Source organism: Sus scrofa, chromosome 4 (genome assembly GCF_054392235.1).
Source record: "Sus scrofa isolate SSC_HxYL_T2T_F1_AM1 chromosome 4, Sscrofa_HxYL_maternal_Yorkshire_Landrace_v2.0, whole genome shotgun sequence".
NCBI classification, from domain to species: Eukaryota; Metazoa; Chordata; class Mammalia; order Artiodactyla; family Suidae; genus Sus; species Sus scrofa.
Window position 1 is genome coordinate 108,694,335 of NC_139386.1, and position 23,258 is coordinate 108,717,592.

General features: G+C 43.2%; 1 protein-coding gene and 1 pseudogene across 5 annotated transcripts in view; both read left to right on the top strand.

Annotated features, from left to right (window-relative positions):
• VTCN1 (V-set domain containing T cell activation inhibitor 1) overlaps positions 1 to 23,258 on the top strand; it is a 194,515-nt gene that overhangs the window by 128,491 nt on the left and 42,766 nt on the right. The gene's annotated exons all lie outside the window — the stretch shown is intronic.
• Positions 12,640 to 13,532, top strand: LOC100621817 (proteasome assembly chaperone 2-like; annotated as a pseudogene).

Consider the following 23,258-nt stretch of genomic DNA (forward strand, 5'->3'; position numbering starts at 1 on the left):
GAGGAAAAAAACACCCATGAAGTTTCTGCAGGTAAGAAACCCAGGTTCCATTTCTCTTAATGTTAACCCTTCACAGTCCCAAACCCTCTGTCTGGCGTGGGTCAGATTGCCTATCATGCCGCTTCCACATGTATTCCTACCACGCCCAGTGCAGCAGTAACGGAGGACAGGCAGGCGGCTTCCCCTCTCTCTTTCCCTGCAGATTTAGAAGGAAAAATGTCATAAACTAAAACGCATGAAAGATTTGAGAAATAGAGCCTCCACAAGGTGTCGGGTGTTGAAGTGTCTCTTTTAGCTTCCTGACTTGGCCCTTCATAGTGCGTTCTCTCTCTGCACCCCCCAAAAGCCTATTTCACACCTCTCTTCTCTCTTTTAGCCTCCTCCGCCCAGCCTCCCTCCCCGGTCTCAGAAGAGTGGGAGTGAGCTTTATCGTTCACTGCAAACCCAGGAGCCAGCAGATTTCTGGCTCCTTCATCTTTTCCACGTTTACCCACCACACTTGGCTCTGCTTTTTTCCTCTTCTTCTCCTCCTGGTGCTGGAGGCCGAGCCCAGCTCCTAGCACAGGGCAGCCCCTCTGGATCCGTCTCCCCTCACCTGCCCCAGCCTGCCTCCTCACAGCTCCTCTGCGCCTCCAGTGCCCCCATCAGCACGCCATCCACCTGTCAATGTTTTCCAGCTTGAAAGCCCTGAGAGTCTGCCCCTTGACCTCTTCAGCTCCCACCCCTGCCCCTTCCCTTCTTAGCAAACTTGCTGAAAGCTGCCTGGAATTAGTGATGTTAAGATTTGCTGGTGGTGTGGAGCGAGTGTGAGGGGGTGGCTTCTGGTGCAGATGGGCCTGGGCGGCCTGGGTGCAATCCCAGCTCTGCCACTTTCCAGCCGGGTGGCCTTGGGTAGGTTATTTAGGTTGTTTTTCCTCTCTGTGCCTGGGTTCCTAGGTTGTAAAATGGGCCAGATGTTAAAATCTCCATCCCAAGATTGTGAGAAATATATAAGTTGATGCATATAAAGGTACTTAGCAGACACTTGCTGTAGACCTTCTATTATTATTTCTCTCCCCTCAACTCCCTGCAGCTGGGTTTTGACCCCACTGTCCCAAGATAGCCCTACTGTCAATGTCTCTATTGTCTCCATGTTGCCAAATCTCATGGCAGCGTCTCTGATCTTGTCTTTACAACAGCGTTGAACACAAACACTTTTTTTTTTTTTCCTGCCTTTTCTAGGGCCACTCCTGTGGCACATGGAGGTTCCCAGGCTAGGGGTCTAATTGGAGTTGTAGCCACCAGCCTATGCCAAGGCCACAGCAATGTGGGATCCGAGCCACATCTGCAACCTACACCACAGCTCACGGCAACGCTGAATCCTTAACCCACTGAGCAAGGCCAGGAATTGAACCCACAACCTCATGGTTCCTAGTCGGATTCATTAACCACTGCGCCATGACGGGAACTCCACAAACGTCCTCCTTGAAACACTCTCTTGTCTGGTTTCTATGACCCTACACTTACCTGAATCCCATCCCACCCCACCCACCATGACATTGGTTATGTCTCTGGGGGTTGGCCTGGCCTCCACTTCTCTACAGCTGGTTGTGCCCTCCTCTGCTACCCCACACAACTCAAAACCACCAGGCTCTGCTGGCAGGGAACCCACCTACGGTAATGGCATTTCATTCATTTCCTATATTTGATGATTGACTGCACCCTTTGCTAAAAAGCCCCAGGACCCTGGAACAGAGTATAAGTTTAGGGAGAGCTGTCCTTTAAAGTTGCTGGTGTAAGCTTCAGGGTTGGTATAAAGTCCTACCAGGTGTCAGAGGGTGAGTTGTGACCAGCAAGTGCCCTGTGGGAGGGAGCTTCTTGGAGACCCAGATGGAAGGAAGCCTTGAAGCCTGGGGTAGGGTTTCCGGACACATCCTGGTGGGAAGCCCCAGGGCAGGTAAATGGGGACAAGGAATTACTCCGGTCAGGAAGCCCGTCTGGGGAGTTCCTGTTGTGGCTCAGCAGGTTGCAAACCCGACTGGACCGGTATCCGTGAGGATGAGGGTTCAATCCCTGGCCTTGCTCAGTGGGTTAAGGATCTGGTGTTGCTGCGGAGCTGCAGTGTAGTTTGCAGATGCGGCTTAGGTCTGACGCGGCTGTGGCTGTGGCATAGGCCGGCAGCTGCAGGTCTGATTTCACCCCTAGCCTGGGAACTTCCATATGTTGTGGGTGTGGCTCTAAAAAAAAAGAAACTGACTAGCCAGTCCAGGGAAACAGCTTCCTGTCCCTTTCCTTCTGTCTTTCCTTTTTTGAAGCCGATCCAAGTCTTGGTGATTTCTCTTTGCAGCTGAGAAAGAGCCAGTCAGTGGGAAAGTCACGGTGTCATTTTGATGGCCTTAGACCAGGGGGTCTTTGTCTAGAGATTGTAATATAGGGTCAGAGCAATTCAGCAAAAGCCAACCACATGTCAAGCGCCTACTGTCCCACCTTTTCTGGGGACACATCCCTGTAGAGGGGCTCAGCCTCCTGGCACTTCCTTGTACCGGCCCCTCCAGGACAGCACACAGGGGATGCTGGAGACAGGCTTGCATATTGCTGCTCACCCAGAGCTGAGGAAAGGGGCCGATTTGGGAGTGGGATGGGAAGAGGAAGCGGGATTCCAGAATGGCCCTTACATAGAGGGGTCCCTGCAAAGCCCTGGAGAGGGAATGTGGGGGCTCCTCAGTTATCCTGCCTCCCTGAAGCTGCTGCTCCGGGAGTGTGTCCTGCAGGCCTGGCTCTGCCTGAAGGCTGGACAGAGGGATTCCAGCTACAGCCTCACCATCTATCAACAGGCTGCTGAGGGGCTGTTGGGGCAGCAGCCTAAGCAAGGCTAGGAAGACATTTTCCCATGGACACAGCTTTATAAATGAGAGCCCACATGAGCCTCTGCACTTCATGCTGTGGCTGTAATTGTATGCTTAGGGTGGGAACATTTCCTGCTATTTTCCTTTCCTGTTATACATGTGCCCTATTTCTGAAACACTGGGATTCAACAGCGTTTTGGGGTCTTGCTTAGAAAGCTAATCATCATTTATAAAGAGTGCCATTATAGGATCGCGTTGAAAACATCAAAAACAATTTAGAATTTGGGATCTATGTGGGTGCGCTGGCCCCTCATCTGAAAGTGGAGGCAGAGGGGCCCTTAAGGTAAAGGTCTTAGGCTCCCTCAGCTCAGTGAGGGAGCCAGAGGGACTTCAGTGACTGAAGTTCTGGCTGGAAGGTCATCTTCTCCTTAATACAACCTTCCCATCTGGAAAGAAGGTTGCATTAGCACTTTCTCAGGGGACATTCTGGTATAGACTCAAAGCCTAAGGAGTGTCAATGTAAAAAAATGGACAACCTGAAAGTGGAGAGTTAGGTTTTATCTGGGGCAAAATTAGGACTTAAGCCTGGGAGACAGCATCTCAGGTAGCCCTGAGAAACTGCTCTGAGGAGGCGAGGGGGGGAGCTAGGATGTGTAGGAGTTTTTGCAACAAAGGGCAGGTAGAAGGAACAAGAGAGGCCTGGGCTCTCTGAAATCATTCCTTTGATATGCACCTCTGCTCACAAGGCCAGTGTCCTGAGTTTTCACAGCCTGCAGGACTCAGCAGCTCTCACCCTTGGAGGTGATGCACTCACAGATGATGCTGACATTCCTTGGTTTATCCTGAACTACAGATATGCTACAGATAGCTCTGAAACACCGCCTGGAGAGGAAAAGGGGGGCTATCAGGATATGATAAAAGTGAGGGAGAGGTGTTTGCAGCCATACACGTATTTTACAAAAGTTGGTTGCTGATCTCCAGAAGCCCCCTACCAGTCCCAAAAAGCAGACATCACTATGAAGGATTCTAGTGTTTTTCTAGACACAAGGAGATGCAAGAATTGGGCACATAAAATCGTCTCCTAAAAATATCTATCTGAAGACCTCTTCTCCAGTCTGCCCAGAGCACAGAGTGCTTCACTCCTGATTTTCATCCTGAGCTTTTGCTCAGGGGATGCTGTGGGTCGGCAGCTGCAGAGTGGCTCATGATTTGATCCTTGTAGAGGCTGATTGAAAGTGCCAGACTTCAGTTCTCAGAAGTAACGTGTGTGTGTATGTGTGGTTTTTATTTGTTTTACTGTGAAACAGTGTAACATTTAAGGAAATTTTGAAGAGCGGGTACAAAAAGTCATCCGTAGTTCTTTATTGTAAATGACGGAATTTTTTTTTTTTTTTTTTTTTGGTTTTTGCCCTTTAAGCCCAACTCTAAATCATTTTTACAGAGTTAGTAATAGACTGTGCCCTTTCATAGTCTGCTTCTTCCATTGAGCCCTTGTATGAAAACCATATAATATAAAGTACTTTTCCAGCTTAAAAAAAAAAAATCCTTGTACCTTAATACAGCAGTAGTTGTAACTCTCTACAGTAATGTGCATTTCTGTACTTTGCTGGGTTGGGAAATGTCACATTGGGCCACCCTTCCTGGAGACTGAACCCCAAGGTCTGGTGGGATTCCTCCATCTGCCTGCCTCCCCTTCTGCTTAATCCGTTATCCTTTTGCATTTGAGCATCTTGGAGTCTGAGCAACATTCAAGCACCTACTAATCTTTGTATTTAAGTACTTAAGACAGTGTTTTCCAAAGTGGGTTTTGAGGACACTGATACTGCAGAATTTTCTGACGAAGAGTTCTGTAGTCAAGCAAGATTGGAAGGTGCTGAGTAATGTTGGACTACATGAAATCACCCACATTCAGTTCCTTTTAGCCTACAAAACAGTTATTTCAAATGGTTCAACCTAACCCTCCTCTGGGACATTTACTGTGCATGGTGGCATATTAACAGCTTTTGAAAAGTCCTATAGTTAAATCTGATTGTGATGGATTCGGTGTAATCCTTTTAAATACAATGCTTATTAGTATACCTCAGGGGGCACACTTGGGGAATCTATGGCCTGGAGTCATTGCAAAGGAAGCTGTAAATAAAAAAAAAACCTACAGGAATATAGGGCTGTCGGGGCCCAGGGCAGCATGGAGGGCTGAGAAGAGGCTGAGAAGAGAAAGGGCAGGTGAGTATTTTCCTTCCCAGGGCCGCCTGCCCATCTTTGATACCCAGAGTCACCAGCTTCTTCAGCCCTTCCCCTTCTATAGTGGTTCTTCCTTGGTCGAGCTCCACTTTCTCTCCCTCATAAGCATGTAGGGAGGATCCCTGAAGTGCCAGTGATGGCGGCCCCATATTCCTCAAATGACAGATGCTAAATAAACATGGGTATTGTTTTGACTGCTCTCTCAATCATTATTAATTAGTTCATCTCTTCAGTATGTTATTATCCACCCAGTTCATTGTTTATCCAATTTGCTTACAACTGCGAGGTGAGCTAAGCTAATCTGGATGCAGGGAGAAGGCCGCCCTGGCTGCGGTGCCCAGGGGAGCAGAGCGCCTCATACAGGATCTATAAGGAACTGTCCTACACCAGGCACAGAGCCTGTTGGGGGGCGGAGGTAGATTTATGTAGCAGGCAGTGAGATAGTGGCTTGGACAGGGCAAAATCCTGGGTGCTTCTACTCCCGACTCCGCCACCCCCCATGTCCCACTGTCTAGAATTCTTCACATGAGGGCGCCTTTAACACGTGGTCGGTCACTCACATGCTACCCCTAGTGGACGTCAGGGGACTCGACCCTCTGTGGAGTGACTAGGCATTTTGACATCCCTTGGTCACTCTGGTCATCTAGCAGGTGTTAGGTGTTGGGTAGGAATTATCTCATCCTCCAGGGAAGTGGAAGGTGAGAGTTGAACGGTGGGGCGTGCCTTCCTGTGAGAGCACAGAGTTCATCTAAAGTCATTCATTGTAACATGGTGGGCTCTAAAGGACATTAAATGGGACCCTGGCAGTTTCTTCTGCCTACAGAAGAAATTCTCACCTCTCAGGGGCGTTGCTACACACAGGAAATTCCCAGGAAAAGAAGGAGCGAGGCTGATCTCTCACGATGTGAATGGAAACAAAGCCTTTAGCTTAGGTGCACTGAAAGAGCAAACACAGATAAGCTTTGAGCAGGTCCTCCCACAATCTTTCAGATCCTCATATCTCATTTGTCTTCCATGCATAAAAGTTGAATAATCTTCATAACATCTGCCGAGGGCTCTGAGAGCAGTGGGGAATGCAGGAGCGTACATGTCACTATTTCTCTTTGGCGATTCGGTACATGGGAAAAGGATGGAATTTGGAACTAGAAGGGCCTGATTTGACTTCCCTGTCCAAATTTATTGGGTGTGATCCTATGCCAGTCACTTAATTTTTCTTAAGGGCAATAGACAGATCTCCCAGAACTTCCTTGAGGATCAAAGATAAGGTACGCAAGATGATAATGACAGTGACAGTGAAGGCAACATGTAGCTCTCTTGCATTACCTGCATGTCCACATCTTGCAGTGAGAAGCTGCCTTTCCCATTGGAGGAGGATCTTTTTTTTTTTTCTAGGGCCATTCCCGCGGCATATGGAGGTTCCCAGGCTAGGGGTCTAATCGGAGCTGTAGCCGCTGGCCTACACCACAGCCACAACAATGTGGGATCCGAGTCGCATCTGTGACCTACACCATAGCTCACAGCAACACTGGATCCTTAACCCACTGAGCAAGGCAAAGGATCGAACCCGCCACCTCATGGTTCCTAGTTGGATTCGTTAACCACCGCACCACGACAGGAACTCCAAGGATCCTATGCCAGTCACTTAATTTTTCTTAAGGGCAATAGACCCGTCTAATTTGACTTCCTTTTTTAATAGATGTGTTAAAAGCAATGGTCGTACATGTCCCATTGTTCATTTCCCTTTGGGTTCAGCTTCCAGAGAGTCTGTCTATATCAGGGATGTTGCCTGGCATTATGGATCTCTTGGCCAACAACTTAGGTCAGGGCTGGGGTTGGTGTTCTTGTGGGATCACCTCAGAGTCCCACAACCTCAGAATCATGGCCTGCAACGTTGGGTTCCTCCCATGTGTCAGCGCACGTCTATAAATTCTGCATACATTATTGATGAACAATTTTTTCTCAATCATCTACTTTCTATCTGGCACCATAGATCCTAGGATTACAGTTGGGTACAAGGTATAGGACCTACCATCACTTAGAGTACAGACTAGAAGGGCAGATGGATAAACACACAGTTACAATACTGTCTGTGAAGTGCCGGCACAGGCCTGATTGAGCATGCTTTGGAATTGACTTCTAGTCCAGTGGTGGTGGTGATTGAGGTGGGTGGTCCAGAAGACTTTCCTCAGAGGTGGCATCTAGTCTGAGTGGGTGTTATCCATGCCTGGAGAAGTGGGGAGAACATCCAGGCAAAGGGCAAGACCTATGAGGTGGGGTGGAGGGGAAATGGGACAAGGAAGAGGAAGGCAGAGTGCTAGCTGGAGAGATGAGTTTGAGCTGGGTTTAATGTCTAATAACCAAAGGAGGTGGGTTTTATCCTCCCACTTCGCAGCTGAGTGAATCAAAGCTTGGAGTGATGAGAAAGTCCAAGGGGATGTTTGGGAGAATGATTAAGATGTGCAAAACCAGCAGGTGAAATCAGATCACATTAGAGAACCCTTTTCACACGAGCAAGGAGAGATGATGAGGTCAGCAAGCCGCTGGTTAATGGCTGGACCCCTGGGGCCACTTTTGCCCCTTCCTTACTTTTCCCAGTGGTCATCAATTCCTCTGCTTATCCACTGTCACAATTGTTTCATACAATATAAGCAGAGGAAGTGAAAATAGAGCCTAGAGCTATCTGCCTCCAAAGTCTATATCCCTTTCTAGCCTAGAAAAAAAATTTTATTTTTAATACTAAGACTAAGTGTGTGGGAGTTCCCATCGTGGCTCAATGTCTAATGCACCCGACTACTATCCATGAGGATGCAAGTTCAATCCCTGGCCTCCATCAGTGGGATAAGGATCCAGCGTTACCATGAGCTGTGGTGTAGGTCGCAGACGTGGCTCAGACCCCGTGTTGCTGTGGCTGTAGCACAGGCTGGCAGCTACAGCTCCCATTTGACCCCTAGCCTGGGAACCTCCATATGGTGCAGGTGTGGCTCTAAAAAGACAAAAGAAAAAATAAAAAGATTAAGTGTGTGGAGCCACTGGGGAAGTCCAAGTGGCTAGGCTGGTGCAAGGTGGATCTTAGGAGGTGCATCCCTTTTCGTCCAAGGTCTTGGCAGCTGTACTTTGTCAAAAGCCAAGAGTCTCAGTGACAAAACCCCAAATGCCTTTCTGTGAAAGGCTTTAGAAGCAAAACCCTCAAGTGTCGGCAGAGAGGAACATTGGTATAAGAAGTAAATGTCTTGATCTTACAAAATTATCAAGATCTTGGCTCTTTTGAAATGCCAGAAGGCTTTAACCCCTTTAAGAGGTCTTCCCAAACTTCTGTGCTTAAACTGTAGGAGGAAACTAATACCTCGAAAGCTTTTGAATATGACTGCAACTTACAAAAAAAAAAAAATCAATCTGGCTATTTTCTCATATTCTAGGTTGACATTTCTCCCAGACAAAGGGCTAGATCAATGAAAGGCTTGACTTTTATAGGTCGGCAAATAAGTAATTAGAGTTTCACGAGTAGTGACTCCAACATACTCCATTTATTCTAATAAATGGGTTATCTGAATGTAAATGGTAATTTTCTGAGGCAGAAAGTGTGGGACCTACCAGAGAATCGGTGTCATATGTGTAGAGAATCCTGCTAGCTTCCCAGTTTTCTATCCTTAAAGCGAATGAAATTGAAAATAAGTGAGGCTCAAGGTGGTAGCTTTCACCACCTTCCCAGGATGTGTCTGACTGAAGGAAGTGTTCAGATTATCCGGGGCTCCTGGTGCTGTTGACCTGCCTCCCCCACACCGGACTGAGGCTGGTCTTGGCATCATCGGGGGCAGCTTGCGAACAGCCTAGCAAGTTATGCAGCCCCTGTCTGCTAACTTAAAGGAAGAAAAACGAGTTAGGGATCATGTCTAGCACATGTGCATTGGGTCCTGGCTCGTACCTTGGGAGTTCTATGGAAAGTATAAACCACTGACCCAGGAAACTGTTGTAAGTTAACAGCTTGTGGGAGTTTCAAATTGAAAAATGTCTGTTCGCTCCCCATCTAAAGGAGTTAGGTCAAATCTAAAGAAAATAGACCAGTTTTCTTTTTTTCTTTTTCTTTCCTTTTTTTTTTTTTTGTCTTTTCTAGGGCTGCACCCGCAGTGTATGGAGGTTCCCAGGCTAGGGGTCTAATTGGAGCTGTTGCCACTGGCCTACACCAGAGCCACAGCAACACCAGATCTGAGCCGCATCTGCAACCTACACCACAGCTCATGGCAATGCCGGATCCTTAACCCACCGAGCGAGGCCAGGGATCAAACCCACAACCCCATGGTTCCTAATCAGATTCATTAACCACTGAGCCATGACGGGAACTCCCCAGTTTTCTTTTTTAAAATGTGGTTTCCTTATTTGTTTCACAAAAATAATGTGGGGTTAGTGCGAAGAATTTGGAAAATACAGAAAAGCAAAGAAGAAAAAATAAAAGTCTCTATCATCTCTAACCCAGACATAACCACCTTTACTACATCCTTCTAGTTTTTTTTCTCTATATTTAGGTTTTTTTAAATGGTAGCATACAGTACATATTACTTTTTTCCAGTTCAGTAGCGTAAGAATTTCTTCATTCATTCACCCAACAAATACGTATGGAGTTCTTATTACTTTCCAGGCACTCTTTTAAATGCCAGAAATACTGCAACAAACAAAATATGAAACTGTCTACTCTCAAGGAGCTTACATTACTCTAGAGAGAGACAATAAGCAAACAACTTCCAAGGTAGTAACTAGTCTGAGCAAATGCTGTTAAAGACCAAAAGCTGCCTCAATTTCTTAATAAGACCCCAGGCTTAAATAATGCCAATGGTGGAGTTCCCGTCGTGGCGCCGTGGTTAACAAATCCGACTAGGAACCATGAGGTTGCGGGTTCGATCCCTGGCCTTGCTCAGTGGGTTAAGGATCCAGCGTTGCCGCGAGCTGTGGTGTAGATCGCAGACTTGGCTCGGATCCCACGTTGCTGCGGCTGTGGTGTAGGCTGACAGCTACAGCTCTGATTAGAGCCCTAGCCTGGGAACCTCCATATGCTGCAGGAGCGTCCCTAGAAAAGGCAAAATAATAATAATAATAATGCCAGTGGTAACAGCTGACAGTCATACAGCTCCTATCCTGCTCCATATATTTTACACATATAAACCCATTTAATCCTCACAGTCACCTAAGATAGAAGATACTGTGATTACTCATATTTTGTACACAGGACAATAGCAATAACACAGAGATGAATTAATTTACCCCCAAATTTTTCCAGGTTAAAGGCAAAGCCAAGAGTTAAACCCAGTCTATTTCCAGAAAACATTCCTGAAAGCGTCTTGATATTGAGGGCAAGATACTCCAAACTGCTGGGACATGCTGAAAATACCACATCACAGTGGGGAGTGGAGTCTATCTGTGCTGCTTATGCTAAAGCCAGCATTTCTGGAGGCTGGCTGTAGAACCTGTTCATGTCTCATGGAAAAAAATCTTCATAGCAAAATGAGAAAATTAAAGACAATTCAGAATTGTTTCATAAAGCTAATTTACATAATAACCATTTTAGGATGGGAGGTACATATAAAGGAAACCTTTTAAAAATCTGCTTTGGAAAAGATGAGTCTTGTACACCATTGATTTCCATATATATATATATATATATAGCCCACACATACATACACACATACACATTCTTTTTTTTATATTCTTTTCTATCATGATTTATCCCAGGAGGTTGGATATACTTCTCTGTGCTATGCAGTAGGACTTTATTGTCTATCCACTCTAAATATAAGAATTTGCATCCATTAATCCCAAACTTCCAGTCCATCCCAATCCATCCCTCTCCCCCTTGGCAACCACAAGTCTGCTCTTCAAGTCTGTGATTCTGTTTCTATTTCATAGATAGGTTCATTTGTGCCATATTTTAGATTCCACATATAAGTGATATCATATGGTATTTGTCTTTCCGACCTACATCATTTAGTATGATTAAATCTAGTTGCATCCATGTTGCTGCAAGTGACATTATTTTGTTCTTTTTTATGGCTGAGTAGTATTCCATTGTGTACTACATATTAATCCATTCATCTGTCAATGGACATTTGGTTGTTTCCATGTCTTGGCTATTTTGAATAGCATTGCAGTGAACATTGGGGTGCGTGTATCTTTTTGAATTATAGTTTTGTCTGGATATATCCCTAGGAGTGGAATTGCAGAATAATATGGCAACTCTATTTTTGGTTTTTGAAAGGAACCTCCAAACTGTTCTCCATAGTGGCTGTACCAATTTATATTCCTATCAACAGTGTAGGAGTGTTCCTTTTCCTCCATACCCTCTCCAGTATTTATTATTCGTAGACTTTTTGATGATGGCCATTCTGACCAGAGTGAGGTGATACCTTAATTGGTTTTGATTTAAATTTCTCTAATAATTAGCAGTAGTGAGCATTTTTACATGTACCTATTGGCCATCTGTATGTCTTCTTTGGAGAAATGTCTATTAAGAGTTTCTGCCCATTTTTCGATTGGGGTTGTTTAGGGTTTTTTTCCTTTTTTTTTTTTTTTTTTAAGGGCCGGACCCAAGGCACATGGAGGTTCCCAGGCTAGGGGTCGAATCAGAGCTGTAGGAGCTGCCGGCCTATACCACAGCCACAGCAATGCGGGATCTGAGCTGTGTGTGACCTGCACCACAGCTCACAGCAATGCTGGATCCTTAACCCACTGAGCAAGGCCAGGGATCAAACCTGCATTCTCATGGATACTAGTCAGGTTCCTTAACCACTGAGCCGTGACGGGAACTCCCTGGGTTGTTTAGGTTTTGTTTTTTGTTTGTTTTGAGCTGTATGAGCTGTTTATATATTTTGAAATTAATCCCTTGTCAGTTGCACTGTTTATAAATATTTTCTCCCATCCTGCAGGTTGTCTGCTCATCTTATTTATGGTCCTTTGGTGTGCAAAAGCTTTTAAGTTTAATTAGGCCCCATTTGTTTATTTCCATTGCTCCAGGAGACAGATTCAAAAAGATATTGCTATAATTTATGTCAAAGAGTATTCTGCCTATGTTTTCCTCTAGGAAAGGTTTTATAGGTATCTGGTCTTACAGATAGGTCTTTAATCCATTTTGAGTTTATTTTTTATGTATGGTGTTAGAGAGTGTTCAGATTTTGTTCTTTTACATGTAGGTAGCTGTCCAGTTTTCCCAGAACCACTTACTGAAGAGACCATCTTTTCTCCATTGTATATTCTTGCCTCCTTTGTTGTAGATTAACTGACTGTGGGTGTGTAGGTTTATTTCTAGGCTTTCTATCCTGTTCCATTGATCTATATTTCTGTTTTTGTGCCAGTACCATGCTGCTTTGATATCTGTAGTTTTGTAGTATAGCCTGAAGCCAGGAATCCTGATTCGTACTGTTCCATTTTTCTCTCTCAGGATTGCTTTGGGTATTATACAAATTTTAAAAATTTCCATTTAGTTCTGGGAAAATTGCCATTGGCAATTTGATAGGGATTGCATTAAACCTGTAGATTGGCTTCTGCCTGTGGTGAGGCCATGTGGGAATTCAGTTCCTGACCTTGCAGCATGCATGCTCCTGATGCAAGCTACTCCTTCACTAGGTATGAGCTGCACAAGGGCAGGAACTTTTGTTAATCTTTGTTCTCCTGGTGCCTAGCACAATGATTGACCCATAGTAGATACTCAGAAGTATCTGTTGGAAATGTTGCAATAGATCTGATTATTTCTACACTGAATATGTGTAAGATTGGTTACTTCTGTACTGATTGTCTTGTGCCAATCATTGAAACAATCCATATGCAACTGCAGAAGAAAATTCAACAGAACTTAGTATAAATGCTGAAGGTAGAAGCCAAAGGTGATGGAGGAAACTAGTGGTTCTTTAGTTAAGATCCATTTTTATTAAGTATAAATCAAAGTCATTCTGTAAGAAACTGCTCTCCTGGGTGAAAATCAGTGACTGTGCCAAAGTTGTCATTCTTTTGAGCTCCTCAGTACTCCCTTCAGGCACCTTACATACAAAAAAGTGTTCAAAATAAAATACAGAGCCTTAACTGGGAAGAAATGGAAAAAAGTCTATGCCTTCTTGAAATAGATGATCCTGAGTTTCATGTCCATGTTTCTGGAGGAAGTATCAAAAAAATGCTCTATGACGAAGGCTGTCCTAAAGTATTCCCAATGGCAGCTCTGTCGAAATTTGTTTCAGAAGGAGACAATATCCTAGATGCATTAAGACTCATTGAGTATCTTGATGTGTGTCTTCAGATAGTCAAACCAAGTTGTGATGACCCCACAGCATCTGCCTTGCAGTGGAAAATGCCAAGTTCTTGGAGACTGCTTTTTGGCCGTGGCCTTACAAATGTAATTTTTATGCAATAAATATTTCCTAAGTTAAAAAAAAATCTATAGATTGCCTTGGGTAGTATAGTCATTTTGACAATATTGATTCTTCCAATCCGAGAATGTGGTATATCTTTTCCTCTGTCTGTGTCGAATTAAAAGCTGATTTCTAAATGTATATTTATGTTTAGCAGCTAGTTTTGTTTACATAAAATCTTCCCCAAAGCAGATATAACCCTGAAATAAAAATATGCACCGCCATTCAGTTAAGCTGCCTCATGGACATTTTTCAATTCAGTAGAAGAAGAATATGTTCCAAAATGAGTCAGCCCAGTTTGGCCTTTATCAAATGTCTAGGATGAGTCAGCCACTATGTCTGACACTTAGGGAACTAATTGTGACTGATATATTGATCCAGCATGACCAGTAAGTTATACTCAAAGCACAATTTATTTTTATCTCCCTTTGACCTTTTAAAGTTAATTCAATAGGGAAATACATGCTGAAACTTCTGAAGCCTCTGATGAAAACCTGTCCTCTCCATCAGCTGGATGGTGCCCCCTCAGCCTGTTTCCTCAAAGGTCCTTTTCACACACATCTCTCAGTGCTCATGTCCCCTCTCCCAGGTATTCCTATGGGTGAGGACTCAGGGTGGCTCCAGGATATCTGGTCTCTTGGACAAACTCACCTATTCCTTGCTTTGTAAAAAAGGTAGTGACCTCCAATAGCATGTTCCCTCTGTCTCTGTCAGTCTTTCTGTCTCTCGCTGGTTGACCTCTTCTAGACCACATTCAATTTCTCAAGTAAGACTTCAGCTGTAGTCCACAGTGTCCCAACACATCCCAACTTTGAGCTTTGTGTGTTGGAGAATTTCTGGAGTCTGTTCTCCTAACACAGGAAAAAAAATTTTTTTCTCCTAAGAAACAGGTTCACAAATCTTCTCTCCCTACTTTGAACCCATTTTATACCCTTCATCTGACTGAGGTGTCGAGGTGGCTAAAAAATCACAGAACTGGTTGTCAAAGATTCTCCTTTTCAACTCTGCATAGTGACCAGGTATGCAGCATCTATTGCATTTTGAATCTTGGTTGGAATTTTAAATTTAACATCCTATTATTACACAAAAATAAAAAGATACACTGCCTGCTCTTGAGAAATTGTGAGGAGATTAAAGAAGACACAATTGTGTAAACAGATCATTTCAGTACAATGTGACAAACATCCGATAGAGAAATGAAAGGGAAAATGAGCGGAAGGAGTCAGCTTCTGATACACATTGTCACTCTCTTCCCTCCAACGTCCCCTGGAGGAAGGCCATGAACGAAGGAATAAGGAGTCTGTGTAGCTTGCAAGTGAGCTGAAAGAATGCAGTACCTTTCTGGGAACTTCAAGCTTCAGAACAAATACTAATGATTTGTCCCCCAGTTACTCAAGTGCCTGGAGGAATGATTAAATTGTGGGTTTGGGATAATACTGTATAATTGGTTAAAGTGGATAGAAAAGGAATCCTTTTTTAAGGGTTTGAAAGGAAGCCCAGAAATTTTGGCAGACAAATGTGAAAACAGTAATCCTCTCTGAATCTGCCTTAAGACATTGTAGGAACAGGGCTGGTTCTGGGGCCTGGACCACTCAGATGTGTCTCACTCCTATGCTCTTGGTTCCACAGCATCAGTGACCATGGAGAGGCCATCTGGACAAGCACAGCCCCAGACATTAGAAGTGGGCACGGAGAAGAGGGGGCCCCCATCCCCTATACCTGCCTTCTCATCCTCTGCAATCTCTCTCCTACCCAGTACTTTCTTTTCCATTGCACTTTCAAGCCTCCAATCCCAACATAAAGCATGGCATTATAAAATTGCATGGAAAATGGTGGAGAAGTCTGGGAATGAGCTTGCTCCCCCAGCACTGCTAAGGCAGGGAAGAAGGGAGCTGGATCCAGTTAGGACCTCAACTGGAGTTGATGCTGTTGAGGCCCAGAACCCTAAAGATGCCCCTCCTGGCTGTCCAAACAGGTACAGTCCCCTTTACACACTGAGAGAAGCACAGCACTGCTGGGAGTCTCAGGACCAAGGACACTGTTATAATTCAGTAATTTTGCCTGTTGTCCCTCCGAGCCATTGAATTATCCCAGAAATTCAAATGGATGTGAATTCGAACTATATCTTTTAGACCGCTCTCACCTGGACGTTCCACGCATAGCCATTATCATACCATAGTTCCTATTTTTGGAAAGATCACTCCTAGAACCAGGGACCATTTCAAAGCAAGAAATGGTCCATTTTGGAGTTCCCGCTGCGGTGCAACAGGATTGGTGGCATCTTGGGAGTGCTGGGACACAGGTTTAGTCGCTGGCCTGACACAGTGGGTTAAGGATCTGGCATTGCTGTAGCTGAGGCTTAGGTTGCAACTGTGGCTCAGCTCTGATCCCTGGACCCAGAGCTCCATATGTTGCAGGGAGGCCAAAAAAGAGAAAGAAAAAAAAAATGGTCCATTTCATGCAAGAAATTGCTCCTTTGGCACTGACCAATGTAATCCCAACCCAGCTAAGTTCTGACATTCACGCAGCCCTTGGAAACCTCCTCTGGGAGATGTGGTTGCTTTCTCTGGGTAGTAGAAAAATTGCCCCGACGGAAGAGGACCAACATCCTAGGTCATTCCTGCATCTTTTCTTCTGGGCGCCCTGTCTGTGCTGCCACAACTCCCCTGATCCTTCCTGAGACTCTCAGCTCTGTGACCACAGGGACTGTTGTGTTTCACGCAAGTGTGAAGAATTGTTTCTGTCCTTGATTTGAGAAAGATATGCCTGGAAAGGGGCAGGAAACTAGGAAACATTGTAAATATGACACTAACAAAGCTAGTTTATCCTAATTTCTGAAATCTAAGTCAGGATTTCACACGGCTGCTTGATGTGGCAGCTTTAACCAGCATTGGTGTCTTTTCTCATCTCCATCTAGGTGAGCAAGGAGGCAAAGCTAATCAGTTTCAGGACTGAGTTAAAATTGGGAAAGCTTTCTTCCCAAGCCCAGCGGGATCCTTTGTCCTTAAGGAATCTGCCTCTAAGTGTCTCTGGAGGAGACCTTCCTCCCCTAACTCCACCCTCCACCCCTTTGCTCTGGACAAACAACATACTTTGTATCCACAGTTAATCCTGGTTCTTTTTTCTTCTTTTTATGGTTGTGCCGGTGGCATGTGGAAGTTCCCAGACTAGGGGTTGAATTAGAGCTGTAACCGCTGGCCTACACCACAGCTACACCAATGCCAGATCCAAGCCATGTCTAAGACCTGCACCACAGCTCATGGCAATGCCAGATCCTTAACCCACTGAGCGAGGGCAGGGATTGAACCTGCGTCCTCATGGATACTAGTCAGATTCGTTTCCACTGAGCCACGATGGGAACTCCTAATCCTGGTTCTTGATGTGGGTCTAGGCTCTTGGAGGCAGGAGAGAACTAACACTCTTAGTGCCTTTGCTACAGGCCAGGCACTAGCCTACAGACGTAAACACATCATGAAGAAAGGCACCAATTGAAAAGGACGATTCTCTCCCTGGCCCTCAACTATTTCTGATCTCCAGATCAGAAATAATGCCCTAAGCATTAAAAAGATTATACTGTGCCTCCACCAACCAGCATGTAACTCAAAATGTAAAGAACCCTAAACTATAAAACAAAAAATATATACACAAGGGCGTTCCCATCATGGCTCAGTGGTTAAGGAACCCAACTAGTATCCATGAGGACGCAGGTTCAATCCCTGGCCTCACTCAGTGGGTTAAGGATCCGGCATTGCCATGAGCTGTGGTGTAGGTCACAGATGTGGCTCAGATCTAGCTTGGCTATGGCTGTGGCATAGGCCAGCAACTACAGCTCTGATTCAACTCCTAGTCTGGGAACTTCCATATATTGCAGGTGCCGCCCTAAAAAGAAAATCAATCAATAGTAAAAATACATATACACAAGTTAAAATAAAAATCACTTTCTTCTAGTTTTCCTGACTATAAATTTCTAGATAAGTCTCTTGAACCTGAACTCTGATCTCTGGCCCCGTGTGTGAGTGTGTTGGTCAGTTTGGGAGAGACAGGTTGCCTTCCCTGCTTTGCTAATACAGAGAGGACAAGCTTATCAGCCATGTGATTAGCCCAGTGCTGCCTGGGCTTCAGGTTACCCTAAACTGGCCCAGTAAGTTCATCTCTTGAAGTCCCTAATAGCTTGGATCCCTGGACAGCAAAGCTTTGTCCATGACTTGATCCATATGGCTGAAACAAATTCTCTGGATGACCATTCATGCTGATCCTACTCTATGGTGAAGATATAAATCTTACCTTTTTTTTTTTTTTTTTTTTGGCTGCACACACGGCATATAAACTTCCCAGCCAGGGATGGAACCCGCACCAGAGCAGTAACCTGAGCCACAGCAGTTACAATGTTGAGTCCTTAACTACTAAGCCACCAGGGAACTCCCTTACTTTTAAGTTTTTATAGCATCATCTAGTAGTTTCTCTTTGAGGCATAAAGCCTTAATAGTGGGTAACCTATTTTTCCTATATCATACTAGTATCCATAATACCTACTGGGTACTACAGATAGACTTCACATCTCAAATTTCCTTCTCTCCTAGCACTTTGAAGATATAATTCCATCATTTTCCTGGCTTCCTTTGTTACTTTGGAAAGTAAGTCTAATTTTCATTCCTTCAGATAATCTGCCTCTGCTCTCTTACTGCTTTTAAGATCTTTGGGGTCTTTGTTCTACAGTTTCACTCTAAATATCTGGTAGCTTTCTTTTTATTTACCCTGCTTCCTTGAGATGCATCGAGCTTCCTAAATCTGAAGATTGGAAGCTTTCATGAGTACTAAAAAAAAAAACCCTCACTTTTTCTCTTCAGATACTGCCATTCCCTCTCATTTTGGAGTTCTGGTACAGTATGTATTAAAAATTCTCATTTTGTTCTTTGTATCTTTTTCTTTTATGGATTTTTAAAAATTTTATCAAAGTGTAATTGACATACAGTATTATACAAGTTTCAGGTGTCAAACATAATGGTTTGATATTTGTATGTACTGAGAAATTATTTCTACAATAAATCTAGTTAACAGGTGTCATCATACATAGTTTCAGAATTCTTGTTCTTGTGAAAACTTTTTTTATTGAAGTATCTTTGTGCTAATTTCAGGTGGTCAGCAAAGGGATTCAGTTATATATACATTTTTTTCAGATTATTTTCCATTATAGGTGATCACAAGATAATAAATATAGTTCCCTGTGCTATACAATAAATATTTTTTGCTTATCTATTTTCTATCCATAATCCCATACTACTAGTTTATCTCTCCTCCACTCCATTTCCCCTTTGGTAACTCTAAGTTGTTTCCTATGTCTGTGAATCTATTTCTGTTTTGTATCTAGATTCACTTTTATTATTTTTAGTTTCCATATATTGACTTCACTAAGTATAATATTCTCCAGGTCCATTGATTTTGCTACAAATGGCAATATTTTATTCTTTATTATAGCTGAGTAACATTACATCATGTTTGTATATGTGTCCATGTATTATATATGTGTATGTGTGTATATAAATATAAAATCACACTTTTTAAGCCAATCATTTGTCAGTGGGCACTTGAGTTGTTTCTATGTCTTGGTAATTGTAAATAGTGCTGCTATGACCACTGCAGTGGATATATCCTTTGAAATTGGAGTTTTTGTCTTTTCTGGATATAAACCCAGAGGTGGGATTGCTGGATCCTATGGTAGCTTTATTTTTAGTTTTTTTATGGAACCTCTCTACTTTTCTCTGTGGTGGCGGTACCAGTTGACATGCCCATCAACAGTGTAGGAGGGTTCCCTTTTCTCCACGCCTGCTCTGACATTTATTATTTATAGACATCTCAATGATGGCCATTCTGACCAGTATGAAGTGATACTTCATTGTAGTTTTGATTTGCATTTCTCTAATAATCCATAATGTTGAGCATCTTTTCATGTGCCAGTTGGCCGTCTGTATGCTTTCTTTGGGGAAATGTGTATTCAGGCCTTCTACCCATTTTTTGATTGGGTTGAACCTTTTGTTAATATTGAATTGTATGAGCTGTTCATATATTTTGGATATTAACCCTTTGTAAGTTGCATCATTTGCAAATATTTTTTTCTATTCTGTAGGTTGTTTTTTCTTTTTTTTTTTTTTTTTTTTTTTTTTTTTTTTTTTTTTTGTCTTTTTGTCTTTTTTTTGTTGTTGTTGTTGTTGTTGTTGCTATTTCTTGGGCCGCTCCTGCGGCATATGGAGGTTCCCAGGCTAGGGGTCGAATCGGAGCTGTAGCCACCGGCCTACGCCAGAGCCACAGCAACGCGGGATCCGAGCCGCGTCTGCAACCTACACCACAGCTCACGGCAACGCCGGATCGTTAACCCACTGAGCAAGGGCAGGGACCGAACCCGCAACCTCATGGTTCCTAGTCGGATTCGTTAACCATTGCGCCACGACGGGAACTCCTGTTTTTTCTTTTTGTTGATGGTTTCCTTTGCTGTGTAAGAGATTTAAGTTCAGGTTCCTTTTGTTTATTTTTACCTTTATTTCTTTTGCTTTGGGAGATTGATCGAAGAAAATACATCTATGATTTATGTCTGAGAATGTTTTTCTTGTGTTCTCTTTCAGGAGTTTTATGGTGTTATGTCTCATATTTAGGTCTTTCAACTATATTGAATTTATTTTTGTATATGGTGTTCAGCTTTTCCAACAAGTGGTGTTGGGAAAGCTGGACAGCTGCATGTAAATCAATGATTCCCCAATGCCACTTGTTAAGGAGACTATCTTTTCTCCACTGTATATTCTTACCTCTTGTGTCTCCACTGTATATTCTTACCTCTTGTGTAGGTTTAATTCTGGCTCTCTATTCTGTCCTGTTTTTGTGCCAGTGTCATGCTGTTTTGATTACTGTAGCTTTGTAGTATTGCCTGAAGTCTCAAATTTGTCAATTTTCTTTATCTTTTTTAAAAAAAACAGCTCTTGGGTTTTTTTGATCCTTTTATTGTCTTTTATGTCTATCTTATTTATTCCTTCTCTGATATTTATTATTTCCTTCCTCCTGCTAACTTTGGTTTTGTTTGCTCTTTTTCTAATTCTTTTAGGTAGGAGATTGGGTTTTTAACTGAATATTTTTCATGTTTCTTTGAGGAAGGCCTGTACCACTATGAACTTCCGTCTTAGAACTACTGTTGCTGCAGCCCATAGATTTTACTATGCTGTATTTTAATCATTATTTGTCTTGAGGTATTTTCTAATTTCTTCTTTATTTTCATTGACTCATTGGTTTTTTGGAAGCATGTTGTTTAGTCTCTATGTGTTCATTCCTTTCCCGCTTTTCTTTCTTGTTGATTTTTATTTTCATACCATTGTGGTGAGAAAAGATGCTTGAAATAATTTCTGTACCCTTAAATTTATTGGGCCTTGTTTTGTGGCTTAGTATGTGCTCTATCCTAGAGAATGTTTCATGCACACTTGAAAAGAATGTGGTTTGTTTTGGGGGGTGGGTATAGTGTCCTAAAGACATCAATTAAGTATATCTCATCTATTGTGTCATTTAGGACCTCTGTTGCCTTATTGATTTTCTGTCTGGATAATCTGTCCATTGATGTCAGTGGGGTGTTAAAATCTACTATTATTGTATTCCTGTCAATTTCCCCCTTTATGTCTATTAGTATTTTATGTATTTAGGTGCTCCGGTACTGGGTGCATATATGTTAATGAATATAATATCCTCTTCTTGTATTGATCCCTTTATCATTATATAATGTCCTTCTTTGTCTTTCTTTATGGGCTTTGTTTTAAAGTCTATTTTGTCTGTCGTAAGTATTGCTGCCCCCACTTTCTTGACATTTCCTTTTGCATGAAACATGTTTTTCCATCCCCTCACATTCCATCTATATGTCCTTAACCCTGAAGTGAGTCTCTTGTAGGCAGCATATTGTAGGTTCTTGTTTTTTTATCTGATCTGCTACCCGATGTCTTTTGATCAGAGCATTTAGTGCATTTACATTTACAGTGATTATGGGTAGGTATGTACTTATTGTCATTTTAAACCTTGTTTTCCTGTTGCTTTGTAGTTCTTCTTTGTTCATTTTTTTCTTCCTTTTTTTTTTCCTTTTATGGTTTGATGGTTTTCTTTTGTAGTATGCTCGAGTTTCTTTCTTTTTGAATTTTGTGAATCTGTTGTAAGTTTTTGATTTGTGGTTACCCTGATGCTTAAGCATTTTGATCCATAACTCTATCTACTTGCTTTAAACTGATAGTTATACAAGATCAAACACATTCTAAAAGATGTACATTTTTAGACTCCTTCCCACCGTATTTTATGATTTTTTTGATATCCTCTTTTACATCTTCATGTATATCCTTTTGCTGTTAATTGTAGTTATAATCACTTTTACAAAATTTTTCATTGTTTTCAAATCTCTCTACTGGCTTATGTAAGTGATCCTTAATACTTTTGTATGTTTACCTTTCCTATTGTGATTTTTCCTTTTCCTATAAAGTCTTGCCTCTTTTCTATTTAGCAAATATATTCTTTGAGGATATGTTTGGTATTGCTGAATTCTTTTAGTTTTTACTTGTCTGAGAAATTTTTTATCTCTCCTTATATTTTAAATGATAATCTTGCTGTGTACAGTAACCTAGGTTGCAGGTTTTTCCCTTTCAGGACTTTGAATATATCATACCACTTCCTGCCGTGAGGCCCACATGGTCACAGTGAACCTATGCACCACTCATGCAGGTGTCCACAGTTCCTCCCAGAAGCAGCTCAAGGTCACATCCCTTTCTCTGTAGTATTCTTCCTAGACCTAGTGCTAGGCTGTGTTGTGGAAGAGGCTAGGTCTGGGGGCTGGGGTGCTGTGACTATAGGAATTGAGGTGCCTGTGCTTCTGTTGGGGACCTGTGCTGCTTCTGTGGCAAATGTCTCCCAGGACGTGTCCACCCCAGATCTAGCACCAAGCTGTAGTATGGAGTGAGTAGAGCTGGAGTGCTCCTCCTAGGAAATGAACCACTGCATACTCCTACCCAGGTCCTATCCACTAAGACTTGGCACTCAGCTGTGGTGCATTTCTGTGGTGCTGATGTCTGCTGTGGCCTAATCCAGCCCCACTATGCATGCTGATGGGGGCTCCATGAATTCTCCTGGACCATACCCCAGGCCCTGTAGACTGTGTCCATGCAGCTAGATCAAGTCCTCTCCCAAGGCCTGTCTGCACAAGATTCAGCACTTAACCATTGCGTCTTCTTGTGGTGCTGCCCAGTACATGTACTGACAATATCTGCCTGGCTCACCCCTGTTGCCCACTGCACAAGCTAACAATGTCTGCCCAGTTCAACCTACTACCCCTGTGTGTTCAATGACACCAGTTTCTGCACTTCAGGGATCACACCCTAGGTGTTTTGCCTGTCTCTGTGAAGCTAGACTGATTCTTTGCTTTAATCTCATGAGAGGCTACAGTGCGGAGTGATTGGGACAGGGTGTTCCCCTCTTTGGATTGGGAAGTGCAGCAGGGTGCCAGCCACCAGCACAGATCTCGAGCCCTGATTGTTAGCAAGCCAACTCCTTGAAAATAGAACGTAGGCTTCTCCAGCCCCACTGTCTGTCCTGATGGATTTCCCAGTAGAGACAGGGGCTCATAAGAGTGAGGATCTGCCTGTTTGGATTTTCCCTTCCTTACAGATCCCTCCCAGGGGCAACAGTCCCATTCTGATGCCTTTTTTTTTTTTTTTTCCTGTCCTTCCTGGTTATGTGGAGATTCTTCTTGCAGCTTTGGTTGTATATTTTGCCAGTTTCCAGTTGGTTTTCTCTGAGAATT